This window comes from Coregonus clupeaformis, unplaced genomic scaffold, assembly GCF_020615455.1.
Source record: "Coregonus clupeaformis isolate EN_2021a unplaced genomic scaffold, ASM2061545v1 scaf0461, whole genome shotgun sequence".
NCBI classification, from domain to species: Eukaryota; Metazoa; Chordata; class Actinopteri; order Salmoniformes; family Salmonidae; genus Coregonus; species Coregonus clupeaformis.
In genome coordinates, this window is record NW_025533916.1 from 144,446 (window position 1) to 170,810 (window position 26,365).

At 46.1% G+C, this 26,365-nt stretch overlaps 1 pseudogene; it reads left to right on the forward strand.

Annotated features, from left to right (window-relative positions):
• Window positions 1-1,786: 1,786 nt before the first annotated feature.
• LOC121560432 lies at window positions 1,787-25,547 on the forward strand (annotated as a pseudogene).
• The last annotated feature ends 818 nt before the right edge of the window (window positions 25,548-26,365 follow it).

A 26,365-nucleotide genomic window follows, 5' to 3' on the forward strand; every position in this document is an offset into this window, starting at 1 on the left:
AAGGGATTCTTCGGGACTTCCCCAGAGTCAGATTAACGCGTGGATACCATTTTTATGTCTCTGCGTGCAGTTTAAATGAAGTTGCTAACTAGCGCAATTGCAAACTAGCGTTAGCTCAATGACTAGAAGTCTATGTGTATCTGCTATCATGCTAGTAGATACCCATAGACTTCCAGTCATTGAGCTAACGCTAGTTAGCACTGGCTTACGAAACTACCTCTAACTTCCTTCATCCTGGAAACAGAAACATCAAAAAGTTAATCTGACTATGGGAAAGTACATAAAGGGCCTAATTGCCAAAATCCTGAAGTATCCCTTTAACAATGAACAAAAAGTCACATGAAAATGATTAACTTCAATTCTTTGTGAATATTATGGTCATATAAGTTATGCTGGTTAATTCTGCCATTCTGATTAACAGGAGAAGAACAGGGTTCATCCTGTAACTGCTGTTTGGATTGGACTGTGGCCATGTACTTATTGTTAAAACAGCTGTATCCAAGCCCGGGGCTTTGTACGCCAGTATTTCCGTCCCAATTAACCTCAATTATCCTTTAAAAAGAAGGGAAACAATCATTTTCAAATCTGCTTGAACATGTCTGAGTAATCATGTTACTTTTCTACAATCACCAAAATAGCAACCACACTAAGACAGTCATTAAACAAGCTGCTGGTTATCAGATGTCTCTGATATATCACATTTCCCGGTGTAGAGGAAAAAGGGACAAATCTATTAGCCCATGATTCATATAGTTTGCTCATAACTATGGTACGAAAAGTTGTCTTTGGCCAATGTTAAGTCTGATACGGAATATTTAGTAGAGTACCCCTACTTTATTTTAAATGTAGCCTAGTCTATGAAATTGGATCTTGATTAGTGCAACAACCTGGATGAATGAATAGTGAGTGTGTCCAAAGTGCCTACTAAGTACACCTCAGATTTATAGCTTTGAGGTTATTTACAAAAGCTCTTCTCAACAACAGCAGATTGATGCTTTGACAGATATATTACTGGTGCAAATGTTTCCCCCCCTATCTTTTGGCTTGCATTGTTACTATATCATCTTTATATGTAGGTTACAGTATTTCAGCCAGTTTTTCATCTGTGAAATATTGTGAGTATCATGTAATATCGTCATTCCTATGTAAATTGTCATTCCTATCCATGGCTCTATATCTTATTATATGTATAGAGAGAGAAATGTATGACCTGATTACTGAGCATAGAGCTAAACAGTCAAAGTTCATTGCAATCTCTTTTAGTTGTGGTTAATAATGCATTGATGGCAGGTTCTTTATTGAATGGAAATGTGACATATTATAGTGTGTGAGTGCTAGGCCTAAATATAACCATAGAGTACCTTGTGCTTAATGGAGTTATCCATGGGCAACAGGTTCATGCAGCTCAAACAATGCAATCCATGTAAAAGAAGGAGGATTCTCACCAAGGACAATGGCACAGTATAAATGGAGCTACTGCAGCAGGCTATGCTTACCTTCTCAGCATCAGCAACTAGGTAAGTCTCCCCCTGTGCTTGACAAGAATAGCTGAAATATTTGAACTTCATGTTAAAAAGCAGATTTCCATGTAATGCGGTTGCATTATCCCACACGCTTCTGAACTGTTCTAGGGCACAGGGGATTGGTGTCAGGGGATTCAGTGATTGCAGTAAGCTGCAATAAGTAGGTAAGTAGAACGACAAATAACAATTTCATCTTTGACTTTCAAGGGAGAAAAAGCCTGAGATGAAATGTGTTCTGTTATACTGCATTCTTAGAGGTCAGAATGAGCGGGGATGGAGAAATGTCCATCTTCGGGCCAGCTGCCCAGTACCTGAGGAAGTCAGAGAAGGAGAGGATCGAGGCTTAGTCTATGCCCTTTGACGCCAAAACGGCCTGTTACGTCAGTGATGACAAAGAGCTCTATGTGAAGGGGCTCGTCCAGAACAAAGACGGGGACAAAGTCACTGTCCAGACCCTGGATGACAGAGTAGGTCAATGGTGGAACCAATGTCGTAGCAATCAGTGGCAACATGGGCTCATTCCCATTCAATGTGCCAAATTGGAGGCTTGCTTTCAGTAGCTTTCATAACCCTGCTGTATTCTGTTTCTATTTTCCAGACTGTAGTAGTCAAGGAGGACCAAGTGTTTCCAATGAACCCTCCCAAGTTCGATTAGATGGAGGACATGGTTATGATGACCCACCTCAATGAGCCCGCTGTGCTGTATAACCTCAAAGAGCGTTACGGAGCATGGATGATATATGATAGAAGTATTTTACACTGATACACAATATTTCACCCAAAAAAATGTAATTGATAATCTCATTGTTAAATGTATCTAACAAGGGCATATACACTACCGGTCAAACATTTTAGAACACCTACTCATTCAAGGTTTTTTCTTTATTTTTACTATTTTCTAGTGAAGACATCAAAATTACGAAATAACACATATGGAATCATGTAGTAACCAAAAAACTGTTAAACAAATCAAAATATATTTTATATTTGAGATCCTTCAAATAGCCACCCTTTGCCTTGATGACAGCTTTGCACACTCTTGGCATTCTCTCAACCAGCTTCATGAGGTAGTCACCTGGAATGCATTTCAATTAACAGGTGTGCCTTCTTAAAAGTTAATCTGTGAAATGTTTTCCCTTCTTAATGCGTTTGAGCCAATCAGTTGTGTTGTGACAAGGTAGGGGGGGTATACAGAAGATAACCCAATTGGTAAAAGACCAAGTCCATATTATGGCAAGAACAGCTCAAATAAGCAAAGACAAATGACAGTCCATCATTACTTTAAGACATGAAGGTCAGTCAATACGGAACATTTCGAGAACTTTGAAAGTTTCTTCAAGTGAAGTCGCAAAAACCATCAAGCGCTATGATGAAACTGTCTCTCATGAGGACCGCCACAGGAATGGAAGACCCAGAGTTACCTCTGCTGCAGAAGATAAGTTCATTAGAGTTACCAGCCTCAGAAATTGCAGACCAAATACAGTGGGGAAAACAAGTATTTAGTCAGCCACCAATTGTGCAAGTTCTCCCACTTAAAAAGATGAGAGAGGCCTGTAATTTTAATCATAGGTACACGTCAACTATGACAGACAAATTGAGAAAAAAATCTATAAAATCACATTGTAGGATTTTTTATGAATTTATTTGCAAATTATGGTGGAAAATATGTATTTGGTCACCTACAAACAAGCAAGATTTCTGGCTCTCACAGACCTGTAACATTTACATTTACATTTACGTAATTTAGCAGACGCTCTTATCCAGAGCGACTTACAGTTAGTGAATACATATATATATATATATATATATATATATTTTTTATACTGGCCCCCCGTGGGAATTGAACCCACAACCCTGGCATTGCAAACACCATGCTCTATCAACTGAGCTACATCCCTGCCGGCCATTCCTTCCCCTACCCTGGACGACGCTGGGCCAATTGTGCGCCGCCCATGAGTCTCCCGGTCGCGGCTGGCTGCGACAGAGCCTGGATTCGAACCAGGATCTCTAGTGGCACAGTTAGCACTGTAACTTCTTCTTTAAGAGGCTCCTCTGTCCTCCACTCGTTACCTGTATTAATGGCACCTGTTTGAACTTGTTATCAGTATAAAAGACACCTGTCCACAACCTCAAACAGTCACACTCCAAACTCCACTATGGACAAAACCAAAGAGCTGTCAAAGGACACCAGAAACAAAATGATAGACCTGCACCAGGCTGGGAAGACTGAATCTGCAATAGGTAAGCAGCTTGGTTTGAAGAAATCAACTGTGGGAGCAATTATTAGGAAATGGAAGACATACAAGACCACTGATAATCTCCCTCGATCTGGGGCTCCACGCAAGATCTCATCCCGTGGGGTCAAAATGATCACAAGAACGGTGAGCAAAAATCCCAGAACCACACGGGGGGACCTAGTGAATGACCTGCAGAGAGCTGGGACCAAAGTAACAAAGCCTACCATCAGTAACACACTACGCCGCCAGGGAGTCAAATCCTGCAGTGCCAGACGTGTCCCCCTGCTTAAGCCAGTACATGTCCAGGCCCGTCTGAAGTTTGCTAGAGTGCATTTGGATGATCCAGAAGAGGATTGGGAGAATGTCATATGGTCAGATGAAACCAAAATATAACTTTTTGGTAAAAACTCAACTCGTCGTGTTTGGAGGACAAAGAATGCCGAGTTGCATCCAAAGAACACCATACCTACTGTGAAGCATGGGGGTGGAAACATCATGCTTTGGGGCTGTTTTTCTGCAAAGGGACCAGGACGACTGATCCGTGTAAAGGAAAGAATGAATGGGGCCATGTATCGTGAGATTTTGAGTGAAAACCTCCTTCCATCAGCAAGGGCATTGAAGATGAAATATGGCTGGGTCTTTCAGCATGACAATGATCCCAAACACACTGCCCGGGCAACGAAGGAGTGGCTTCGTAAGAAGCATTTCAAGGTCCTGGAGTGGCCTAGCCAGTCTCCAGATCTCAACCCCATAGAAAATCTTTGGAGGGAGTTGAAAGTCCGTGTTGCCCAGCGACAGCCCCAAAACATCACTGCTCTAGAAGAGATCTGCATGGAGGAATGGGCCAAAATACCAGCAACAGTGTGTGAAAACCTTGTGAAGACTTACAGAAAACGTTTGACCTGTGTCATTGCCAACAAAGGGTACATAACAAAGTATTGAGAAACTTTTCTTATTGACCAAATACTTATTTTCCACCATAATTTGCAAATAAATTCATTAAAAATCCTACAATGTGATTTTCTGGATTTTCTTTTCTCATTTTGTCTGTTATAGTTGACGTGTACCTATGATGAAAATTACAGGCCTCTCTCATCTTTTTAAGTGGGAGAACTTGCACAATTGGTGGCTGACTAAATACTTTTTTTCCCCACTGTAAATGCTTTACAGAGTTCAAGTAACAGACACATCTCAACATCAACTGTTCAGAGGAGACTGCGTGAATCAGGCCTTCATGGTCTAATTGCTGCAAAGAAACCACTACTAAAGGACACCAATAAGAAGAAGAGACTTACTTGGGCCAAGAAACACACGCAATGGACATTAGACCGGTGGAAATGTGTCCTTTGGTTTGGAGTCCAAATTGGAGATTTTTGGTTCCAACCGCCGTATCTTTGTGAGACGTGGTGTGGTTGGACGGATGATCTCTGCAGGTATATTTCCCACCGTAAAGCATTGAGGAGGAGGTGTTATTGTGTGGGCGTGCTTTGCTGGTGACACTGTCTGTGATTTATTTAGAATTCAAGGCACACTTAACCAGCATGGCTACCACAGCATTCTGTAGCGATACGCCATCCCATCTGGTTTGGGCTTAGTGGGACTATCATTTGTTTTTCAACAGGACAACGACCCATCACACCTCCAGGCTGTGTAAGGGATATTTTACCAAGAAGGAGAGCGATGGAGTGCTGCATCAGATGACCTGGCCTCCACAATCCCCCAACCTCAACCAAATTGAGATGGTTTGGGATGAGTCAGATCGCGTTACCTTAGATTGGCGTTACCTTACTTGGTGTTACCTTAGATTGTAAACTATCATGGTCAAAACATATAGATTCAATGGTTGTAAAGATGGGGAGAGGTCTGTACGTAATAAAGAGATGCTCCACACTCCAAAAAGCAAGTTCTGCAGGCTCTAGTTTTGTCTAATCTTGATTATTGTCCAGTCGTGTGGTCCAGTGCTGCAAGGAAAGACCTAGTTAAGCTGCAGCTGGCCCAAAACAGAGCGGCATGTCTTGCTCTTCATTGTAATCAGAGGGCTGATATAAATACTATGCATGCCAGTCTCTCTTGGCTAAGAGTTAAGGAGAGACTGACTGCATCACTTCTTCTTTTTATAAGAAACATTAATGTGTTGAAAATCCCAAATTGTTTGCATAGTCAACTTACACACAGCTCTGACACACACAAGTACCCCACCAGACATGCCACCACGGGTCTTTTCACAGTCCCCAAATACAGAACAAATTCAAGAAAGCGTACAGTATTATATAGAGCCATTATTGCATGGAACTCCGTTCCATCTCATATTGCTCAAATAAACAGCAAACCTGGTTTCAAAAAACAGATAAAGCAACACCTCACGGCACAACGCCTCTCCTCTATTTGACCTAGATAGTTTGTGTGTATGTATTGATATGTAGGCTACGTGTGCCTTTTAAAAAAATGCATGTAGTTCTGTCCTTGAGCTGTTCTTGTCTATTAATGTTCTGTATTATGTCATGTTTCATGTTTTGTGTGGACCCCAGGAAGAGTAGCTGCTGCTTTTGCAACAGCTAATGGTGATCCTAATAAAATACCAAATACCAAAATACCGCAGAGTGAAGGAAAAGCAGCCAGCAAGTGCTCAGCATATGTGGGAGCTCCTTCAAGACTAGTGGAAAAGCATTTCAGGTGAAGCTGGTTGAGAGAATGCCAAGAGTGTGCAAAGCTGTCATCAAGGCAAAGGGTGGCTATTTGAAGAATCTCAAATATAAAATATTTGTTTAACACTTTTTTGGTTACTACATGATTCCATATGTGTTATTTCATAGTTTTGATGTCTTCATTATTATTCTACAATGTAGAAAATAGTACAAATAATGAAAAACGCTGGAATGAGTAGGTGTTCTAAAACTTTTGCCCGGTAGTGTATGTTTCTTCAATATTGACAGACCTACTCTGGGCTGTTCTGTGTGACTGTGAACCCATATAAGTGGCTCCCAGTCTACAACCCAGAGGTGGTGAGCGCCTACATAGGGAAGAAGAGGATGGAGGTCCCACCTCACATCTTTGCCCTCTCTGATAATGCTTATCAGCTCATGCTAACAGGTATTTCACCCACTGCTTTAAATGTCTTTTGATTACATATTGTGACTTTGAACATCCAACTTATTGTGCTTATTTTTCTTTAGATCGGGAACATCAGTCTATCCTAATCACGTAAGTATCATCTTTTTTTTCTTTTTTTTAATGCAGATATAATAGTTGCCAGTTAAATATATTCTAATGACACAATAATCTGATATTTTTCTTCAACAGTGGAGAATCCGGTGCAGGCAAGACTGTAAACACCAAACATGTCATCCAGTACTTTGCGACAATCGCAGTGTCTGCAGACAAGAAAAAAGAACCAGCCAGCAAGATAAAGGTAAGCTTATGCCTTTTGTAGTGCAGTGGCTTTGACTGGTGCTGTACAGGAATGGACTTTGACTGGTGCTGTACAGGAATGGGCTTTTACCGGAGCTGCACAGGAATGGCCTTTGACTGGTGCTGTACAGGAATGGGCTTTGACTGGTGCTGTACAGGAATTGGCTTTGACTGGTGCTGTACAGGAATGGGCTTTTACCGGAGCTGCACAGGAATGGGCTTTGACTGGTGCTGTACAGGAATGGGCTTTGACTGGTGCTGTACAGGAATGGGCTTTGACTGGTGCTGTACAGGAATGGGCTTTAACCGGAGCTGCACAGGAATGGGCTTTGACCGGTGCTGCACAGGAATGGGCTTTGACCGGTGCTGCACAGGAATGGGCTTTGACCGGTGCTGCACAGGAATGGGCTTTGACTGGTGCTGTACAGGAATGGATGTCAGATACATTTCCTTTCTTGTGGCAGGGAACCCTGGAGGATCAAATCATCCAGGCCAACCCTCTGCTGGAGGCTTTTGGGAATGCCAAGACTGTGAGGAACGACAACTCCTCTCGCTTTGTGAGTGAAACCAGAATCCAACAGAATTGTTTTTTACGCAGAAGTGTAGCAATAAGAGCTGAACAATGTTAAACTTACAGTAAGACATTTTTATTTTCTCAAAAAGGGCAAATTCATTAGAATACACTTTGGCACAACGGGTAAACTGGCCTCAGCAGATATTGAAGTGTGTAAGTACAACATTTGTTTTGTTGCTAAAATGCATTTCCTAAATTGATCCATATACTGTATGAGTCATGTTGAATTTATTCTGCTTTGTTACTGAAAGATCTGCTGGAAAAATCTCGAGTGACATTTCAATTGGGTGCTGAGAGGAGCTACCATATATTCTACCAGCTTACTTGCAATAAGAAGCCAGAGCTTATTGGTATGTAAAATCTTGACATACTACATTATCTCTCTTACTGAGTCTCACACACACACACACACACACACACACACACACACACATTAGCAAATAATACGGAAATCCGATCATACTTGACCACCTTCATACGGGACCCCCCATCATATGGGACCCCCATCATATGTGACCCCCATCGTTAGCAAAAAAAAGTTTTTCATATGTCTTGTCATCAGGTGAATCATAACTCCAAATACATTTTTGCTAAGAGCAAAAGTTTAACATTGGTTAAAGGCCCAGTGCAGTCAAAACATGATTTTCCAGTTTTATATATATATATATATTTCCACACTATGAGGTTGAAATAATACTGTGAAATTGTGAAACCTATGATAATATCATTTTAGTTTAAGAGCTGTTTGAAAAGACCACCTGAAATTTCAGCCTGTTTTGGTGGGATGGAGTTTTAGCCTTCCATGGTGACATAATTTATTAATTAATAGACCAATAGGAAAGAGAGTTCCAAACCTCTCTGCCAATAACAGCGAATTTTCCTCACTGAGACCATTTTCTTTTTGACCATTTGAAATTAAAACAAATAACAGTAAGGTACTTAATTGTTACCCAGAAATGATTTGATATTGAGATAAAAATGCACTGGTAGCCTGTTTACGGGTGCTTTTTCAAAGCCTACGTATGGCAGATGAGTGTAATTGGCTCCAATGAGTGTAATTTGCTCAATATTAGGAGTTGAGAAATAAAGTAGACATCATTAGAACTGTCACGTTCGTTTACAGACGGGTCAGACCAAGGCGCAGCGTGATATGCATACATGTTTATTTGGAACGAATAAACAAGCGACAAAACAACAAACTAAACTAAACGTGAAGTCCACGGTACACAAACAACATACCTCACACGGAACAACTCATGGGCGGCGCACAATTGGCCCAGCGTCGTCCAGGGTAGGGGAGGGAATGGCCGGCAGGGATGTAGCTCAGTTGATAGAGCATGGCGTTTGCAACGCCAGGGTTGTGGGTTCGATTCCCACGGGGGGACAGTATAAAAAAATATATATATATGTATTCACTAACTGTAAGTCGCTCTGGATAAGAGCGTCTGCTAAATGACTAAAAAATGTAAAAAAAAAAAAATGAACAAGATCCCACAACCCACTAGTGCCAATAGGCTGCCTAAGTATGGTCCCCAATCAGAGACAACGAGCTACAGCTGCCTCTGATTGGGAACCACACCGGCCAACATAGAAATACACAACATAGAAAATCAGACCCTGACTCAACAAATAAGAGTACCCAGAGTCAGGGCGTGACAGTACCCCCCCACCAAAGGTGCGGACTCCGACCGCACAACCTTTACTTAACAGGGTAGGGGCCGGGTGGGCATTCCGCCTCGGAGGCGGATCCGGCTCCGGGCGTGACAACCACCTATTCTCCGCCTCCCTGTTGCGCCCCCGGTCTGGTCTGGACCTCGGCGCGCTGCTTCCCCTCTCCTTCCTCCCACTATACTCCAAGCCCTGTCTGGACCCCGGTGTGGGAGACCCCGAACCTGGAGAGGGGCTGACGTCTGGGTCTGGACTGGAGCCGCTGACCGGAGCTGGACCGGGCACCGGTGGAGCGGACTGCTCAGGTTCCGGACTGGAGCCATTGACCGGAGCTGGACTGGCACCGGTAGAGCGGACTGCTCTGGCTCCGGAGTGGAGCCACTGACCGGATCTGGACTAGACCCCGGTGGAGCGGACTGCTCTGGCTACGGAGTGGAGCCGCTGACCGGAGCTGGATCAGGCACCGGTGGAGCGGACTGCTCTGGCTCCGGAGTAGAGCCGCTGACCGGAGCTGGACTAGACCCCGGTGGAGTGGACTGCTCTGGCTACGGAGTGGAGCAGCTGACCGGAGCTGGATCAGGCACCGGTGGAGTGGACTGCTCTGGCTCCGGAGTGGAGCAGCTGACCAGAGCTGGATCAGGCACTGGTGGAGTGAACTGCTCTGGCTCCGGACTGGAGCAGCTGACCGGAGCTGGATCAGGCACCGGTGGAGCGGACTGCTCTGGCTCCGGACTGGAGCAGCTGACCGGAGCTGGATCAGGCACGGGCCGGACCGGACTAGGAACACGCACCACTGGCTTGGTGCGAGGAGCAGGAACGGGCCGGGCCGGGCTGGCGACGTGCACCACTGGCTTGGTGCAAGGAGCAGGAACAGGCCGGGCCGGGCCGGACTGGCGACGCGCACCACTCGCTTGGTGCGAGGGGCAGGAACGGGCCGGGCCAGACTGGCGACGCGCACCACTGGCTTGGTGCGAGGGGCAGGAACGGGCCGGGCCGGGCTGGCGACGCGCACCACTGGCTTGGTGCGAGGGGCAGGAACGGGCCGGGCCGGACTGGCGACGCGCACCACTGGCTTGGTGCGAGGAGCAGGAACGGGCCGGGCCGGACTGGCGACGCGCACCACTGGCTTGGTGCGAGGGGCAGGAACGGGCCGGGCCGGGCTGGCGACGCGCACCACTGGCTTGGTGCGAGGAGCAGGAACGGGCCGGGCCGGGCTGGCGACGCACACTACTGGCTTGGTGCAAGGGGCAGGAACAGGCCGGGCCGGACTGGCGACGCGCACCACTGGCTTGGTGCGAGGGGCAGGAACGGGCCGGGCCGGCTGGCGACGCGCACCACTGGCTTGGTGCGAGGAGCAGGAACGGTGCGGGCCGGGCTGGCGACGCGCACCACTGGCTTGGTGCGAGGAGCAGAAACGGGCCGGACCGGACTGCGAAGGCGAACTGGAGGTCTGGAGCGGAGAGCTGGCACAACCCGTCCTGGCTGGCTGCCCACTTTCGCACTACACGTGCGGGGCGCTGGCACAGGACGCACTGGGCTGTGCACGCGCACTGGCGATACAGCTCGTAGAACTGGCGCAGGATATGCGTGACCAAGGAGGCGTACTAGAGACCAGGAGCGTTGAGCCGGCACACCCCGTCCTGGCTGGATGCCCATCTTCGCACGGCACGTGCGTGGTGCAAGCACAGGACGTACAGGACTGTGCCGGCGCACTGGCGACACAGTACGTAGCTCCGCATAACACGGAGCTTGCCCAGTCATACGCCTTCTCGCGTGAGTACGGGAAGTTGGCTCTGCTCTAACACTAGGCTCCGCCAACCACCCTTTTAGCCCCCCCCAAAAAAAAATATTGGGTCTGTCTCTCGGGCTTCTTCCTCGACCGGCTTCCTCTGTGTTGCCGTTGCTCCTCTCCTGCCTGGGCATCTACCTTCGCCAATGGTCCTTTCCCCGCGAATATCTCCTCCCATGACCACAAATTGGCCACCTGTGACATGGCCATCCGCTCTGCCTGGACTCGCTGCTTGGTCCTCGTTTGGTGGGATCTTCTGTCACGTTCGTTTACAGACGGGTCAGACCAAGGCGCAGCGTGATATGCATACATGTTTATTTGGAACGAATAAACAAGCGACAAAACAACAAACTAAACGAAACGTGAAGTCCACGGTACACAAACAACATACCTCACACGGAACAAGATCCCACAACCCACTAGTGCCAATCGGCTGCCTAAATATGGTCCCCAATCAGAGACAACGAGCTACAGCTGCCTCTGATTGGGAACCACACCGGCCAACATAGAAATACACAACATAGAAAATCACACCCTTACTCAACAAATAAGAGTCCCCAGAGTCAGGGCGTGACAAGAACGAAGATATTGCCCTCTTTTCTAAATTTGTCTATTCTGTTGTTGCTAGCGATATTCATAAAAACATTGGGGAAAACATTTCTTTAAAAAAATAATCTTTGCAGACCCCAGTTGAATACCCCTGCTCTAATTTAATTTCCCCCTTTCAGATATACTTCTCATCACCACCAACCCCTATGACTTTGCCTTTATAAGTCAAGGAGAAATCACTGTGAAGAGCATAGACGTTGCAGAGGAGTTGATAGCTACTGATGTGAGTTGAGTTAAGGGAATCAAATATGCATGGTTTCTTTTCAGATAGCTTTGATTTGATGTCCCTCTTTTATGTCACAGGAAGCCATTGATATCCTGGGTTTTACTGCTGATGAAAAAGTGAGCATCTACAAGCTGACTGGTGCCATAATGCATTATGGGAACATGAAGTTCAAGCAGAAGCAGCGTGAGGAACAGGCAGAACCTGATGGCACCGAGGGTGAGGGGGACATCACTCTAGAAAATGTTCATCACATGATCGTGTATATCATAACTGAATCAAATACAATTAATCAGGTAGTGATCAATCTTTGTCATACAGAACAGGTATTAACAAAAGAAAAGTTGTAATGTAATGAATTGATGGTTGTCTCCTCTGTTTGTAAAGCATTGTTATGTGTTCGCCATACAGAAGCTGATAAAGCAGCCTACCTGATGGGCTTCAACTCTGCTGACCTGCTCAAAAATCTCTGCTATCCCAGAGTAAAGGTTGGGAATGAGTACGTCACCAAAGGATAAAGCGTTCAGCAAGTAAGGCAACAAGACATGGACAATACGTGTCTTTAGACTAAGCAATGGTTGACTAAGAGGATATTTTCTATACATTATAGGTGTATAACTCCATTGGAGCCCTTGCCAAATCAGTCTATGAGAAGATTGGATGGTCTTAAGGATCAACCAACAACTGGATACAAAGCAGTCCAGACAACATTTCATTGGTGTTCTGGATATTGCTGGATTTGAGATCTTTGAAGTATGGTTCCAACATATTGATATCTTTCATTACTAATGTTTTGTGAAATGATACAAGCATACATTGATCCTCAGGCATTTATTTTCATGCTACTTTCATATTCCCTCAGTACAACACATTGGAACAGCTCTGCATCAACTTCACTAATGAGAAACTGCAATAGTTTTTCAATCACCACATGTTCGTGTTGGAACAAGAGGAATACAAGAAGGAAGGGATAGAGTGGGAGTTCATTGACTTTGGAATGGATTTGGATGCCTGCATTGAGCTTATTGACAAGGTACTGTCAAAAACCATATACATTGATTGAATAATGTTGAATGCCCTGCATTTGACCAGTTCTTCTGCATTGACCAGTTCTTCTCAGTAATTAATCATCTCTTGTCGACCAGCCAATGGGCATCTTCTCCATCCTTGAAGAGGAATGTATGTTCCCTAAGTCAACAGACACTTCTTTCAAGAACAAACTCTACGACCAGCATCTTGGAAAGAACCAAGCTTTCCAAAAGCCAAAGATTGTCAAAGGCAAACCTGAGGCCCACTTCTCCCTGGTGCACTATGCTGGTAATGTGGACTACAGTCTCACTGGCTGGCTAGAGAAGAACAAGGACCCATTGAACGAGTGTGTTCTGCAGCTGTACCAGAAGTCATCTGTCAAAATACTGTGTATGCTTTATGCGACCTTCTCTCCAACAGATGGTAACCATGCATTTAAAGTTTATATTACCTGATCAAATTAGATCAACTGACCACGAAGGTCATCTTTATTAATCTCCCATAGCTAAAATAACATGCCATGCATTATTTATCAGGGACTACTTAGTATACTGTATCTAGTGTATTCAGTACTAATGCTTGGTCCCATGTGTTTCAGGTACAGGATCCTGAATGCCAGTGCTATCCCAGAGGGACAGTTCATGGACAACAAGAAGGCTGTGGAGAAACTGCTAGGCTCCATTGATGTGGATCATACTCAGTACAAGTTTGGCCACACCAAGGTGCACTTTTCACACTGTATACAAAATCCACACTGTAATAGTAATGCACAAACACTATATTGATAGTAAACCAAACTCCTCTTTTTCAGGTGTTTTTTAAAGCTGGTCTCCTGGGTGCTCTGGAGGAGATGAGAGATGAGCGCCTAGCCCATGTTGTGAGATCCACTCAGGCACTGTGTCGTGGATACGTTGTCAGACTGGAGTACCAGAAGAGGATTGCCAGAAAGTAAGGCAACACGGGTCTATTGCAATCTCACAGCCTAAACTCTGGGATATCATATATGTCCATTTTGAATGAAAACTAACAGAATAATCTTGATTTGACTTTGATAGGGAGTCCATTTACACCATACAATATAACTTCCGTTCATTCATGAACGTGAAACACTGGCCATGGATGAAGCTATATTTCAAACTCAAGCCTCTTCTGAAGAGTGCAGAATCTGAAAAAGAGACGGCCCAAATGAAGGTCGACTTCACTAAGTGCAAGGAGGATCTGGCCAAATCAGAAAGCAGGAGAAAGGAGCTTGAGGAGAAGATGGTCTCCATTGTCCAAGAGAAGAATGACCTTCTCCTTCAAGTTCAGGGTGTAAGTATTCCCAAATTAGGTTAATAAATAGTGAAATACATCTGCAACTAACATTATAACACTTTAGTAGTTGTTATTATATCAACAAAATGTTATTATTTCTGACTAATTAGGAATCAGATAATCTGCTGGATGCTGAAGAGAGATGTGAGGGCCTAATCAAAAGCAAGATCCAGATGGAACAAAAACTTAGGAGGTAACAGAAAGACTGGAGGATGAGGAGGAAGTGAATGCTGAGCTGACTGCAAAGAAGAGGAAGCTGGAGGATGAGTGCTCTGAGCTCAAAAAAGACATGGATGACTTAGAGCTCACCTTAGCCAAAGTGGAGAAGGAGAAACATGCCATAGAGAACAAGGTAGTCCACCTACTTCCATTAGGCTTTCTCAGGGTTCAAACCATTTAAACAGTTTCACAACAACACTTCATAATGATTTCAGGTGAAAAATCTTACGGAAGAGATCATGTCCCAAGATGAGAATGTTGCTAAACTGACCAAAGAGAAGAAAGCCCTCTAAGAGGCCCACCAACAAACACTGGATGACTTGCAATCAGAGGAGGACAAAGTCAACACTCTGAACAAAGCCAAATCCAAGCTGGAACAGCAAGTTCATGATGTGAGTTAGTTTATTAAATGAACACAGGCGTGATGATGTGTGAAATGTAAAATAAGGTACATGTACAGTATTCAGTATTTTATTTGTATGTATGTAGCTTGAAGGTTCCCTGGAACAAGAGAAGAAGGTTCGTATGGACCTCGAGAGAGCCAAGAGAAAGCTGGAGGGTGACCTGAAGCTGTCTCAGGAGACCTTAATGGACCTGGAGAATGAGAAGCAACAGCTGGATGAGAAGCTCAAGAAGTATGACAACTTTTTCCCTCAAACACATGCACAAAACAGGATTAAACCTTAAACATAACACACAAAATCCCCCTATAACTAAAACTACACCAATATTGTATGAACCTCACAGTACTTTGACATTGTCTAATGTTGCATTGAATAGGAAAGACTTTGAGGGGTCACAGCTGCTGGGTAAGGTTGAGGAGGAACAGTCTCTTTCTGCACAACTTCAGAAGAAAATCAAAGAGCTTCAGGTGAAGAAAATCTTACTGTATTTGTCTAATGGCTTAATTAACTTATGGATAAATGCATCATGGGTGTGCTAGGATATATATACATTATACACAGAGGAAGTGTTACCAACATTTATTTTACTGTAAACTGAACATAGTTTGTCAACCTGTAGGCTCGTATTGAGAAACTTGAGGAGGAAACTGAGGCTGATCGTGCTGTTCTGGCCAAGGTAGAGAAGCAGAGGGCTGACCTCTCCAGGGAAATTGAGGAGATCAGTGAGAGACTTGAGGAGGCTGGTGGAGCCACTGCTACTCAGGTTGACATGAACAAGAGGCGTGAGGCTGAGTTTCAGAAGCTGCGTCGAGACCTGGTGTCACGGTTCTCTAAGACCGAACCCAGAAGCAGACCAGGACAAGGTGAGTTGAACGAATGAGAGTGTTTATTTACAGATAAAGATGCAGAATAGTCCAGTAAACGGAGCGGGTGGCGGAGATGAGTAGGTGGTGGTGAAGTAGCAGATGAACTGATGGCACGGCAGGGGTTGGGTGAAGGTTCCGGGGAGAATGACTGTAGACAGAACAAACGGAGGTAAGTACAAGGCAGGTCAACAAGGTGCAAAAAACAACAAAACTAACGCTAGTACTCTGAGGCTGATACGCTGGCAAAACATACTGTTTATGGCTAACGATCCGGCAGGGAATGGATGTTAGGCCAGAGCCTAAGAAGGGTGATGATCAGGACCAGGTGTGCAGATTGCTGATGGGATGCAGGTGCGGAAATCAAGAGAGCTCCCCGGAGCGTTCCAGAACCCTCGGGAAACTGGAGATCACGAACATAAAAACTAGTCCACAGACAGGACCCGACTCAGACTGCCGGGATCGTTACAGTACCCCCCTCCGACGAACGCCACCGGGCGGACTCCCGGAGCGCCAGGATGGAGGCGGTAGAAGTCACTGATGAGGTCAGCATCTAGGACCTGTCGCCGCGGAATCCAACTCCTCTCTTCAGGACCATACCCCTCCCAGTCCACGAGATACTGGAAACCCCGGCCCCGCCGTCTGGAATCCATGATGCGACGCACCGTGTAGGCAGGACCACCTCCGATCATCCGAGGAGGAGGAGGAGGAGGCGGAGGAGGCAACAGAGGACTGAGGAAAACAGGCTTGAGGCAGGAGACATGAAAGGTGGGATGGACTCTGAGCGTCCTCGGGAGTTTGAGTCGAACTGCCACCGGATTGATCACCTTCTCCACCACAAACGGACCAATGAACTTCCGGTAACAACTTCCTAGACTCAGTCCGTAAAGGAAGATCCCGTGTGGCCAACCAGACCCTATCTCCGATGGTGTAGGTGGGAGCGGGGATCCGGCGACGATTCGCCTGGAGCTGATACCGGTCCGAAACTCTAAGGAGTGCTTTTCTGGCCCGATGCCAGGTCCGGTGGCAACGACGAATATGGGCCTGAACAGAAGGCACTGAGAGCTCCTTCTCCTGAGAAGGGAACAAGGGAGGTTGGTAGCCATACAGGCACTGGAAGGGAGACATCCCAGTGGCAGATGTAGGGAGAGTATTGTGGGCATACTCAACCCAAGGCAACTGAGAGACCCAGGAGGTGGGGTTGGAAGAGGCCAGGCAGCGTAGCGTGGATTCCATCTTCTGGTTGGCTCTCTCCGCCTGACCATTAGATTGGGGGTGAAAACCAGATGTGAGACTGACTGTAGCTCCAATGGCCAAACAGAAGGACTTCCAGACAGCAGAGGTAAACTGAGGGCCACGGTCGGAAACGATATCACTGGGCAACCCGTGGACCCTGAAAACCTCCCTAACCAGGATCTCGGACGTCTCCGAGGCAGAGGGAAGCTTGGCAATTGGCACAAAGTGGGCGAACTTGCTGAATCTGTCCACGATAGTCAGAACGACCGTGTTCCCCTCAGAAGCGGGCAACCCAGTGACAAAGTCTAGGGCCAGATGCGACCATGGTCGCCGGGGAATAGGAAGGGGGGTGAAGTAGTCCAGAGCTGGGCCGATTGGTACTCTTATTCTGCGCACACACTGGACAGGCAGCAACATAACCCCGAGTATCCTCGGCCATGGCAGGCCACCAAAAACGTCTGCGAAGAAACGCCATCATCCGAGCCACGCCAGGGTGACAAGCCATCTTGCTGGCGTGGGACCATTTGAGGACCGCAGGACGAACCGACTCAGGCACAAACAACCGACCGGGTGGACCGTTACGGGACCGGGCTGCGTCCGAAGAGCCGCCATCACCTCCTCCTCAATCTTCCACCTAACAGCTCCCACGACGCAGTTCCGGGGGAGAATTGTCTCGGTCTTGGACCCACTCTCCTCCGTCTTGGAGAACATCCGAGACAAGGCGTCCGCCTTGCCGTTCTTAGATCCAGGTCGGAACGTCAGGGAAAAAATTGAATCGTCCGAAAAACAACGACCACCTGGCCTGACGGGGAGTTGAGACGTCTAGCCGATTGCACGTAAGCAAGATTATTGTGGTCAGTCCAGACAATAAACGGCTGCTCCGCCCCCCTCCAACCAGTGGCGCCACTCCTCCAAGGCAAGTTTCACCGCGAGAAGCTCCCGGTTACCCACATCGTAATTCCTCTCCGCAGGCGAAAGGCGACGAGAGTAGTAGGCGCAGGGATGGAGTTTACTGTCCGTGGAGCATCGCTGCGACAGGATGGCGCCAACTCCCACATCAGACGCGGCCCACTTCAACGACGAACTGACGGGCCGTGTCCGGTTGAGAGAGAATCGGTGCGTTGGTGAATCGCCTCTTCAAATCCAGAAACGCTCGATCCGCCTCCGGATTCCACTTGAAGCTCCTGATACTGGAAGTCAAGGCCGTTAACGGAGCGGCCACACGGCTGTAATCCCGGATGAATCTGCGGTAGAAATTCGCAAACCCCAAAAATCTCTGGAGCTGCAATCTCGGACCGGGCTGGGCCCATTCCAGAACCGCTCTAACCTTCTCCTGGTCCATCCTAATCTCTCCCCTGGAGATGATGTACCCGAGAAAGGATGTCGTGTGGGCGTGAAACTCGCACTTCTCGGCCTTCACGAACAGGCGATTCTCCAACAATCGCTGCAGAACCTGCCGGACATGCTGGACGTGGTCGGAAGGTTCCTTCGAGAAGATCAGAATGTCATCCAGGTAAACAAACACAAAGAGACCGATCATATCTCTCAGGACGTCGTTCACCATACTCTGGAATACCGCTGGAGCATTGGTCAGTCCAAACGGCATCACCTGATACTGAGTGACCCATCGGTGTATTGAACCCCGTCAACCACTCGTCTCCCTCTCTGATCCGGACCATGTGATACGCATTGCGAGGTCTAGCTTGGTGAACACCGTAGCACCCTGTAAGGAGTCGAAGGCAGAACTCATCAAGGGGCAGGGGATACTTGTTCTTGACCGTGATGTCATTCAACCCCGATAATCAATACACGGTCGAAGAGAGCCATCCTTCTTACCCACAAAGAAGAATCCTGCCCCAGGGGTGATGACGAGGGACGAACGAGACCAGCAGCTAGGGACTCCTTGATGTAGGTCTCCAAAGCCTCACGTTCAGGGCGGGAGATACTGTATAACCTTCCCTTTGGGGTAGACAGCTCCAGGGAACAGGTTGATGGCACAATCATATGGTCGGTGGGGAGGGAGTGACAGAGCCTTCTGCTTACTGAACACTTCCCCCAAATCGTGATATGTCTCGGGAACCAGGGACAAATCTGGGGGGTTTAGCCTCAATCACCTGACTGGGAACCGAATGGGGACAGGCAGTCTTGAGACAGTTAGCATGACAATCAAGGCTCCAACTCGTTACCTTGCCCGTCACCCAATCGAACGTGGGATTGTGTTCCTTCAGCCAGGGGTATCCAAGGACTAGAGGAACATGGGAAGACGGCAGAATGAAGAATGAAATCATCTCCGAATGATTCCCCGACAACAGCATCTTAACCGGTTCAGTCCTCATCGTGATACGTGCCAGACTACTGCCGTTCAGAGTGGTCGCTTCAATGGCTTCCGGCAATTGCTCCTTGGAAAGCCCCAGCTGTTCCACCAACTCGGCATCAAGAAAGCTTCCATCGGCACCTGAATCGACAAAGCGTTAATCGCTAAGCTCTGATTCCTGTTCACAAGGGTAGCCGGGAAACGGGGGTCTGACAGAGGTACTGAGAGGTTGAAACTGGCTCGCTAAAAGTCCTCCCAACTTTAGCGAGCCGGGCAGTTTGACGACCGCCGGGAACAAGTGGAGATGTAATGTCCCGAGCTACCACAGTAGAGGCAACAGTTGGTCTTACGTCTATGTTGACGCTCCTCCTTGGTTAACCAGTGCCGCCCCACTTGCATGGGTTCAGAATCGGGAGAGAGAACCTCTCCCCTAATCCTTTGTGGTGGAGAATGATCGACGTGTTCTGGTCCACCACCCGACCCGACTGGGAACTGAGAAGCTGATCGATTGGACGGACCCCATTGCTTCTCCTCCTTCGCTCTCGGACTCGATTATCCACCCGAATAGACAAGGCTACCAAGCTGTCCAGGTCACTAGGCTCCGGATAGGAGATCAACTCATCCTTGAGCTGCTCCGACAGACCCTGGTAAAGGCCGCTTGCAGAGACTCCTCATTCCACCCACTCTCCACAGCCAACGTCTTGAACTCGATCACGAAGTCGGCCACGCTGCGAGTTCCTTGGCGAAGCGAAAACAGGCGCCTAGCTGCGTCCCTCCCTCGGACGGAATGGTCGAAGAGCTTCCTCATCTCGGCCGTGAACCCCTGGTATGAAGCCATGCAGGGATCCTGTCGTTCCCAAACGGCTGAAGCCCACTCCAGCGCTCGACCACGCAGCAACTCAATCACAAAGGCTATCCTAGCCTTGTCTGTGGCATAAGAGTAGGGCTGTAGATCGAACACTAATCCACACTGCATAAGGAAAGAACGGCATCTTCCCAGCTCCCCTCATATTTATCCGCGCCGGAACCTTGGGCTCACGGAAGGACACCGCTCCAGAAGCGGCAGGCGAGATGGGTGAAACCGGTAGTGGATCCTCCACCGGAACATTGCGTTGGTTCTGGGCCTCCGTCAGACCGGTAGAAAGGTTCCAACTGACAACGCGATCTCCTGTAGTACCGTGCTATGATGGCCCAACATCTTCTCCTGATGGGTAATGGCATGGCGAACAGAGTCCAGGTCCGCTGGGTTCATTAATGGCCGGATCGTTCTGTCACGGTTCTCTAAGACCGAACCCAGAAGCAGACCAGGACAAGGTGAGTTGAACGAATGAGAGTGTTTATTTACAGATAAAGATGCAGAATAGTCCAGTAAACGGAGCGGGTGGCGGAGATGAGTAGGTGGTGGTGAAGTAGCAGATGAACTGATGGCACGGCAGGGGTTGGGTGAAGGTTCCGGGAGAATGACTGTAGACAGAACAAACGGAGGTAAGTACAAGGCAGGTCAACAAGGTGCAAAAAACAACAAAACTAACGCTAGTACTCTGAGGCTGATACGCTGGCAAAACATACTGTTTATGGCTAACGATCCGGCAGGGAATGGATGTTAGGCCAGAGCCTAAGAAGGGTGATGATCAGGACCAGGTGTGCAGATTGCTGATGGGATGCAGGTGCGGAAATCAAGAGAGCTCCCCGGAGCGTTCCAGAACCCTCGGGAAACTGGAGATCACGAACATAAAAACTAGTCCACAGACAGGACCCGACTCAGACTGCCGGGATCGTTACACCTGGAGGAGTCTTCGCTACAGCATGATGCTACCTCTGCTACTCTACAGATTGACAACCTCCAAAGAGTTAAGCAGAAACTCGAAAAAGATAAAAGTGAGCTAAAACTGGAGGTGGATGATCTGTCAAGCAACATGGAGGCTATTGCTAAAGCAAAGGTAAGTTAACAAATATTTGTTAATGTTTGGTTTTGGTTTAGAAATTGTGACGTCACGAGAGGCTACACAGCTTTCAGCGGGATTGCTCAAGTAGTGCAAGGAGACAAGGTTCAAACAAAACAAGGATTTTATTATAGGTCTTGGGAAATTAACGAAAATATAACAAAATTCTGTTCTCTTGTGGCTCTTTAAGGGTTAACAGTTCAGGGATGTCTCTTCCACATCCAAAATCATAATTCTCACTCGCTCAGATAACTTTTCCCCAGCCTTACTGTAGTCCACGTTGCAGCTAGTGGCCAACCCAGCAAAAAAGTCCTTCCAAATGTCTCTCACGTATTTCCACAGGTGCATATATCCAAAGGTGAGTATTTCCCAAAGGTAAGTATCTCCAAATCCTTATATTCCTCATGGAAGTGGACGTGCAGCACTCTTTGTCCTCCAGAGAGCCCAGGTTGGAGACTGTGTTTCTTCACAACCCACACACTCACCCTCAGTGTGTCTCTTCCCTTCAACAAACCTTCAGCTCATCAGCTCCTGATTTGTTTCAGCTGCGTGGGAAGCTTGGCCATAGAGGGGTGGAGTTCCCGACCATACCAGCAGATGGAGCCATAGCTGTCTGGGTTTGCAGCCATCTCAGGGGGATGTAACGTCCCTCCAGGACACAGCCTCTCGTGACATCACAAAATATATATTGAAATAGCTACATTTTTTTTATTTGTGAAATGCGATTTTGTAGATCAATTTGGAAAAACTGTGCCGTTCTCTTGAAGATCATCTGAGTGAAGTGAATACTAAAGAGGAAGACAGAAAATGGTGAAAACTTCACGTCCAAATAGTCAAAGCCAATGTTCACATTTACATATTTCTGAACTTCTATTTTGATCATTTTCAGGGGAGATGTCACAACAGCTTGAGGAGAAGGATTCCTTAATGTCACACCTAACTCGCGGCAAACAAGCCTATGTCCAACAAATAGAAGAGCTGAAAAGGCAGAATGAGGAGGATGTTAAGGTCAACATAATATATGCTACTAAAATGTTATGTTTGTGAAGAAAAAGCCCATGACATTTCCTTTCCATATTAGGCTAAGAATGCCCTGGCATATGGTTTACAATGATCCCGCCATGACTGTGACCTGCTCCGGGAGCAGTATGAGGAGGAGCAGGAGTCCAAGGCTGAGCTGCAGAGGAGCATGTCCAAGGCCAACAGTGAGGTAGCTCTGTGGAGAACCAAGTATGAGACTGATGCCATCCAGCGCACTGAGGAACTTGAAGAGGCCAAGTAAGATCCAACACAATTGATCTATTTTGTCCACGTGATCGCTTCAACCAAAGGGAAAGGTATTATGGAATTTCACGTTTCCCACTACAGGAAGAAGCTAGCCCTACGTCTTCAGGAAGCAGAGGAAGCTGTTGAGGCAAACAACTCCAAGTGCTCCTCATTGGAGAAGACCAAGCAGAGGCTGCAGGGGGATGTGGAGGATCTGATGATGGATGTTGAGAGAGCCAACTCTGCTGCTGCCACTCTGGACAAGAAGCAAATAAACTTTGATAAGGTGCAAGATGGCATACCTACTATTTTAGAAATACATGTTTATGATGCTTTACCATGTGTTTATTTATATGACAAATATAGCCTGTCTAAGTAATATTTCGTAATTTGTAGATCCTGGCAGAGTGGAAGCAGACATTTGAGGAGAGTCAGGCAGAGCTGGAGGCATCCTTGAAAGAGGTTCGCTCCATGGGCACTGAGAACTTCAAAATGAAGAATGCCTATGAGGAATCTCTTGAACATCTCGAAACACTCAAACATGAAAACAAAAACATGCAACGTATGTCAAGGATCTTTATTTAGTAAATGCTCTCATACTACACACAATCTTTAAGTATAGAAACATTATATAGAAACAATTAAGCTTACTGAGAAATGTTTTTTTTCTTCTAGAGGAAATTATGGATCTCACTGAACAGCTAGGGGAAACAGGAAAAACCATTCATGAGCTTGAAAAGTCAAAGAAACAGTCTGAACAGGAGAAGACAGAGGTTCAGACTGCCCTGGAGGAGGCAGAGGTAATAGTAAAACTTGTAAAGATGGTACTTCATATTTATCCCGATTCCCAACTACAATATCTTCCTGTCTATTCTGACTATACATTAACTCCCATTCAGGCATCTATAGAGCATGACGAATCTAAGATCCTCCGTGCCCAGCTGGAGTTGAACCAGGTGAAGTCTGAGGTGGACAGAAATATTTCTGAAAAGGATGAGGAGATTGACCAGTTGAAGAGAAACAGCCAGAGAGTTATTGATTCCATGCAGACCAATCTGGACGCTGAGGTCAGGAGCAGGAATGATGCCCTGCGAGTTAAGAAGAAGATGGAGGGAGACCTCAATGAGATGGAGATTCAGCTAAGCCATGCTAATAGGCAGGCCAGTGAGTCACAAAAACAGCTGAGATATATCCAAGTTCAGCTCAAGGTTAGCTGATGGAAACAAACATACATGAAATATACTGTTTGTTTTGCAGTTATAGGAGAAACTTCACCATTTCCATTTACTTTGATCAATTCATTCCCCCGTAGGAAGCACAACTCCACCTTGATGATGCTATTAGAGGACAGGATGATACGAAGGAGCAGGTTGCCATGTCTGAGCGCAGGAGCAACCTGTTGCAGGCTGAAATTGATGAGATGAGGGGTACTCTGGAACAGACTGAGAGAAGCCGTAAAACAGCTGAGCAAGAACTAGTGGGTGCTAGCGAGAGAGTGCAGCTACTGCACTCACAGGTACAGTACTCGACTTTCTTAATCACCTCAGCCCTAAAGCAACAACTCATTTAATCTAAAAATACAAAATGTCCCCATGGTGATTTGCTGAATTACATATTTTACAGAATACAAGCCTGATCAACATTCGCAAGAAACTTGAGGCTGATCTCACCTCAATTCAGGGTGAGATGGAAGACAGTATTCAGGAGGCCAGAAACGCTGAGGAGAAGGCCAAAAAGGCTATCACTGATGTACGTCTATGTTCCGCCTTATTTACTGTAAGTGTCCCTGATGGCAGAGGAGCTGAAGAAGGAGCAGGACACAAGTGGTCACCTTGAGAGGATGAAGAAGAATCTGGAGATCACCGTCAAGGACCTGCAGCACCGTCTAGTTGAAGCAGAGAATATTGCCATGAAGGGTGGAAAGAAGCAACTCCAGAAACTGGAGACAAGGGTAGTGTTTGTATAGTTAAGATTATAATAGAACCTTAACTATTATTGAAGATGCAGATGACAATGTTATGCTTGTATTATGTGGTGGTAATAGTTGTTGGTTTCCATCAGGTGAGAGAGCTGGAGATTGAGCTAGAGTCAGAGCAGAAACACGCCTCAGATGCTGTATGAGCACAGAATCAAGGAGCTCACCTATCAGGTAAATGTCAGCTGGATGGATACACTGCATGCAAAACTGCACCGTTGAATTCCTTATCACCACAGTTCTTTGGTGCATGGCAATTTTAAGAATTCTCCATAATAGGCCATAGGCTGCATAAAATGTGTCCTGTTTTAAAACAGTCTGAGGAGGATAAAAAGAACATCATTAGACTTCAAGAACTGGTGGACAAGTTACAGCTGAAGGTCAAAGCCTACAAGAGACAGGTGGAGGAGGCTGTGAGTACAACTCAATCCAGACCAGTTTACACACATGGTTTTTAACCTCCCTTCAAAATGTTGACACTTAATCCAATTTCATTTTATAGGAGGAGCAAGCCAAAACCCACCTGACCAAGTTCAGGAAGGTGCAGCATGAGTTGGAGGAGGCTGAAGAGCGTGCTGACATTGCTGAGACCCAGGTCAACAAGATGCGGGTTAAGAGTCGTGACATGGGCAAGGTGAGTGGATGGGCTAGCAAACTTACTGCATTCATACAATAAATCTGACTAACCATACCTGATATACTGAAGTGGTATACAAATAAATCCTTACTATTTCTTATTTTACAGGGAAAAGACAGTGGAGAGTAACTGATGGCATTCTGAAGGAAAAGTGGACAATACCTGCAACATTAAGCAACATACTCTTAACCAACAACTTTCAAATACCTCCTCATTTGTTTAGTCTAATGGATATCTATGAGAACTGTAAGAAAATGGTCAAGAGGTGAAATGTAAAAGTTGTAGATTATTTTGGTTTGCCGTAGTGGATGTATGTCGCTCTATAATAATAAACTCTCAACATGATTTATGTTTATTGATTCATTGTCTGGATACACAAAAGTTAGCCTATGCTATTTGACAAAATCAGTAGTAAAACAAAAAATAGTAGCCTAGTATTTGTTACTACTCTATCCCATTTCGAATGGCGCAAAATGCACTCAACATTAGGGCCTACCTACACAATACAGGCAGAGAAAAATGTAAGTTCACAGTTGACAGACCTAGGTCTTGCGTTCCATTTGCTTATATTAGGGGAACATGCAGGAGTGGAATTTGGGAAAAACAAAAAAACAGAGCGGCTCACCGGGCATTCAGCTCAAAAAAACATGTCAAAATGTCCCTACAGAAACATTTTCACTTTTTACATTCACATTCCGCCCCCCACGTCCACCCTTAGCCATGCAGTAACTTAATGGAATTCCTATTGCTGCAGAATAAACTAAAAAATAACGACTTAATAAATCCAACACATAAAATTATTAATGATTTGGTGAACTCATAACCTGGCCTAGCACGGTTACGTCATGACTATACCCACTGGGCACAAACTGGTTGTATTGTGACACAATGTATTGTGATGTGGAATCTATGTGGAAAATACATTGAATTTGAAAACAACGTAAACTGTTATTTTGAGGGTGAAATTTCAACCACATGATTACGTCATCATGGTAACCAAATGTCAACATAGACAAACCTTGTATAAAATATGTTGAATTTGTACCTTTAAAACAATGTCAGATACCTACGTTATATCTACAACGTTATACAGTGGGGGAAAAAAGTATTTAGTCAGCCACCAATTGTGCAAGT